Here is a 5,727-nt window from a genome sequence, read left to right on the forward strand (position 1 = left end):
CTAGATTTCCGAAAATCATTTGACACAATGCCCCATTGCAGGCTGTTAACGTAGGTATGAGCTCATGGAATAAGGTCACAGATATGTGAGTGGCTCGAAGACTCCTTAAATAAGAGAACCTAGTATGTTGTCCTCTACGGCGAGTGTTCATCAGGGACAAGGGTAACGTCAGGAGTGCCCTGGGAAGTGTGGTAGATCGCTCTTGTTCTCTACATACATGAATGATATGGCGGACAGGGTTTGGCAGTTACGGAGATGCTTCGGGAACTCAAATGGAAATCGCTGGCGGTAAGGTGACGTTCTTGCCGAGAAACACTATTGAGACCATTTAGAGGACCGGCATTTGAAGCTGCCTGCCGAACGATTCTACGGCCGCCAACATACATTGCGCGTAAGGACCGCGAAGATAAGTTACAATAAATACTGTGGCACATAGACGGCCGTTATTTTCTCGCTATTTTTGCGAGTGAAATGGGAAAAATGACTTTTAGAGGTGCAGGATACCCACCGACACGCAACGTACGGTGGCTTGAGGAGTACCTATGTAGATGTAGATGTTATCGAGCTGGTAATGCAGTGGCTATTACTCGCGCGCAAGAATCATTTTGAAAAGTGTAATGAGTAAAGGCATTTGGCAGAGAGCTGAAGGTCCTAAGTCGAAACAAAGCCTCTGGAACAGACTGTATTCCCTCAGAATTAATGTATCATTGGGCGACCCAGCCATGAAAAAACTATTTCACGTGTTTTGCAAGATACATGACGCAGGCGAAAGAGCCTCAGACTGAAAGAAGAAAGTAGTAGTTCCAATTTCAAGGAAGGTAGGTGCTAACAGGTGAAGAATGTAAAAGCTGGTAGAAAGCCAACCTCCAGGTAGGTAACTTGGAGTTGCAGGGAAATGTAGGAGGCAATGCCGAACCTATTGATTACCTTAGGAGACAGGTGAAAAAAAGGCAAACGTTCGTTTATAGCATTTGTAGATTTAGATAAAGCATTTGACTATGTTAATTAGAATACGCTCTTTAAAATTCTGAAGGTTGATGGGGTAAAACACAAGGAATGAAAATTTATTTGCTATTTGTACAGAAACCTAGATGTTACAAGAGTCAAAGAGCACGAAAGGGAAGCAGTAGTTGTGGACGGAATGAGATAGACTAGTAGCCTCTCCCCGGTGTTGTTCCATCCATACACTGAACAAGCAATAAAGGAAACACAGGTTAAAGCAAAGGTGAGAAATAAAATTTTTGTAGTGTGCTAATGAAGTCATAATTCGTTTCAGGCGGCATAAGATTTTGAAGAGGAACTGAACGGAATGGACAGTGTCTTGGAAAAAGCGTGTAAGAGGAATACCAACAAAAGTTAAACACGGACAGTAGAACATATCTACATCTACATCTACATACATACTCCGCAATCCACCATACGGTGTGTGGCCGAGGGTACCTTGTACCACAACTAGCACCTTCTCTCCCTGTTCCACTCACATACAGAACGAGGGAAAAGTGACTGCCTATATGCCTCTGTACGAGCCCCAATCTCTCTTATCTTATCTTTGTGGTCTTTCTGCGAAATATAAGTTGGCGGCAGTAGAATTGTACTGCAGTCAGCCTCAAATGCTGGTTCTCTAAATTTCCTCAGTAGCGATTCACGAAAAGAACGCCTCCTTTCCTCCAGAGACTCCCACCCGAGTTCCTGAAGCATTTCCGTAACACTCGTGTGATGATCAAACCTACCAGTAACAAATCTAGCAGCCCGCCTCTGAATTGCTTCTACGTCCTCCCTCAATCCGACCTGATAGGGATCCCAAACGCTGGAGCAGTACTGAAGAATAGGTCGTATTAGTGTTTTATAAGCGGTCTCCTTTACAGATGAATCACATCTTCCCAAAATTCTACCAATGAACCGAAGACGACGATCCGCCTTCCCCACAACTGTCATTACATGCGTGTCCCACTTCATATCGCTCTGCAATGTTACACCCAAATATTTAATCGACGTGACTGTGTCAAGCGCTACACTACTAATAAAGTATTCAATCACTACGGGATTCTTTTTCCTACTCATCTGCATTAATTTACATTTATCTATATTTAGAGTTAGCTGCCATTCTTTACACCAATCACAAATCCTGACCAAGTCATCTTGTAACCTCCTACAGTCACTCAACGACGACACCTTCCCGTACACCACAGCATCATCAGCAAACACCCGCACATTGCTATCCACCCTATCCAAAGATCATTTATGTAGATAGAAAACAACAGCGGACCTACCACACTTCCCTAGGGCACTCCAGATGATAGCCTCACCTCCGATGGACACTCACCATCAAGGAAAACGTACTGGGTTCTATTACTTAAGAAGTCTTCAAGCCAATCACATATTTGGGAACCAATCACATATGCTCGTACCTTAGTTAGGAGTCTGCAGTGGGGCACCGAGTCAAACGATTTCCGGAACATAGTCGAATTAGATCAGGTAAAGCTGAGGGAATAAGGAATTGAACACTCAGAGTCGCAGCTGAGTTTTGCTGCTTGGGCACCAAAATAATTGGTTATGGTCGTAGTAGAGAGTATACACCGGCAACATAATGACTGGCTATTGCAAGAGAAGCATTTCTGAAAAATAGGAGTTTGTTAACAGCCAACACAAATTTAAGTTTGGGAAAGTGAAACCATCTGCGGATGTGAAACGTGGACAATAAACAGTTTAGGCGAGGAAGGAAAAGCTTTGAAATGTGGTGGTACGGAATAATGCTGAAGATTACATGGGAAGACCTAGTAACTAACAAGTCACAATTTGACTAAACGAAGAGATCAGATGATATGACACATCATGAGGCATCAAGGAATTGTCGGTTTGCAACTGGAAGGACGTGGGGGCAGGGGTGCGGGGAGTAAAAATTGTAGAGGATGTAGAGGGAGACCAACGCTGAATACATTAAGCAGGCTTGAACTGATAGGTTGTGGTAGTTACGAACAGATGTTGGGGCTTGCACAGGATAGAGTAGAATGGAGAGCTGTGTCAAACCAGTGGCTTCGAGCTGAAGGCCACAACAACAGCAACAACAATAATGACAACAACAGCCATGAATAATGGCAGCGTAATGCACTAGTTAACACGGTAGAGAGTTAAGAATTAAAAAATGAAAGGATATTTGAACCATAAGTTATCATAATGAACAAGAAATACAAAAAAAAAAAAAAATGAAAAAACGAATGCGCACGTTTCACTCCCGATTTTCTAATTGGTGCAGATATGGTCGTTTAAAATAGTTGAACGTCCAATGGACTGGGACTGCCTCTGATTTCTTGCTCTTTAAGCAGGTAATTCAGTCTCGTATTGCCTGCTGGAGTTCGGTTCCATTGAGTTCCTATCTTCCTCCCAAGTCTTGTTTTTGAAACAGATATTGAAAAGCCACTTATGTCCGATGATGTCCTTACAAGCTGCGGATGAGAAAATGCGTATTTAGAAGTCATCCGCAAAAAACTTCCCTCTGGCTGACCGATCCAGATTATGCTGGTTCGGAAGTTCAGTTGCCTCGTGGCGATCTGTAAGCGGTCGCACAGGCCAAACTACGTTGAGCAGAGCACTTCCAATGTTTAAATGAAACCGTAAATGATGCAGTACGATGTATTGTACTTGCTTTCATCTCTTTACAAATAGCTTACTCGCGCGTCCGACAGAGCCAAGCAATCCACACATTCGTTTGTGCTCAAGTCAGCTAAATAATCTGAATCTACACACTGAAAGAGGGGGCTGTATCACCATTTAAGATACTGCTGGGTTGAAGCTCTGTATCAGGTTAACAGAATTTTTTTCAGCCTGCAACGTTATCACGGCGCGCTTCTTTAGACCCAAAGGTTGTGGAGTCAGTGACAACGGCCACGTAAGCGTAAGGCCTTGTGGGTACTACACTTTGGACTTCGATCTCGTGCACAATGTCTGTGGCCTCGTATTTTGTTCCTACTGTCTTCATCTACATCCTCAAATAATCACAGATAATGTTATGTAATAGACGACTAGGACAAAAGTGAAAAATCGTAAATAATGTCAAATACGAGGGTAATCCCAAAAGTAAGATCTCCTATTTTTCCATAAGTACATAGACCTGTTTATTTCTACAATGGTTTACATCAGTTTACAACTTGAACATTTAGCTACTTTTCGACATAATCACCATTTCTGTCGATGCATTTTTGTAGACGCTGTGGCAGTTTTTGTATGCCGATGTCATACCAGTTCGCCGCCATGCTGTTCAGAAAGTTATGAACCTCTTCTTTCACCTCGTCGTCCGAGCTGAATCGCTTTCCTGCCAAATGTTCTTTTAACCTAGGGAACAGGTAATAGCTACAAGGAGCCAAGTCGGGACTATAGGGTGGGTGGGTGATTGTGTTCCACTGAAACTGTTGCAGTAGAACAACGGTCTGCCGAGCGATGTGTGGGCGAGCGTTGTTATGGAGAATGTGTACGCCCTTGCTCAACATTCTTCTTCTCCGGTTCTGAATCGCCCTTTTGAGTTTTTTCAGAGTCTCACAGTACCTGTCAGCGTTAATTGTGGTCCCAGCGATTCAGCTCCGACGACGAGGTGAAAGAAGAGGTTCATAACTTTCTGAACAGCATGGCGGCGAGCTGGTATGATATGGGCATACAAAAACTGCCACAGCGTCTACAAAAATGCATCTACAGAAATAGTGTTACGCCGAAAAATAGCTAAATGTTCAAGCTGTAAACTGATGTAAACCATTGTAGAAATAAACAGGTCTATGTACTTATAAAAATATAGAAGACCTTAATTTTGGGGTTACCCTCTTAAGTTTGATTGTCTTTAACTACTCGTACAATATGATTTGTAATAGAGTTTTGTTGGCATTACCTAATTCAGCAAAGTGTACGTCCTTTAATTCTTTGATCTACTCTGTCTGAAAAACCAATTGTGCTGAGGAGTAACATACTTTCCGTGGTATGCCCCTGTCGTATGGATGCGTTGACCTTGGTGACCTCTTTGGTGGAAAACGATAGGCTACGTGGTACTATCGGTTTCATACTCTTCCACCTCTCTCATCGTCACCGTCAACACAAACGTAAGATCATACCGGGCGATGGCCTCCGTCCGACTATCCAGATTTACGTTTCCCGTGTTTTTCTTAAAGAACATAAGTTGAAGCCTGCGCCGCTTCAAAGCCCGGACACAATAGAAAAACGGATTTAAAATACTACAGACCTGTTCTTTTCGGAACCCGATGTCGGAATTATAAAATTCAAAATGGTGGATCCAATAAGGAGAACCAAAAGTTATAAATTTAGCGGACGCGATAAGAACTGCGGGTATAAAGTAATCTGAGGTCGCTGAACGGATTAGGAGTCGAAATTGCCATACTGAAATGTTTTATTCGATATTTTAAATTTTTGAGCCGAAATCATAGTCACGTTCGCCGCCTGTGCCATTATCGCCTCAAGAACGGTCGCTGTCGGGCTGCCCCCTGGGAGATGCTTCGCAAACCAGATCTTTTACCTCGAGTTGCGTGAAGTCGTTGGGGATGAAACCACTAGAGAAAATGAAAAAAAAAAAAAAAGAACTGGTTTGGTTGCAAGTGATCGCATGAGCTTAAGCTATTGCTGATTTGCTAGATACTGTAAAGGCACTGTTCATTAGTGCGGTTCTAATCTAACGATTACTAAAGCATTTTATTGCGTGAACGTTCGTCAACTCAGAGAGATTTTCAGCAC

This window comes from Schistocerca cancellata, chromosome 6 (assembly GCF_023864275.1).
Source record: "Schistocerca cancellata isolate TAMUIC-IGC-003103 chromosome 6, iqSchCanc2.1, whole genome shotgun sequence".
NCBI lineage: Eukaryota > Metazoa > Arthropoda > Insecta > Orthoptera > Acrididae > Schistocerca > Schistocerca cancellata.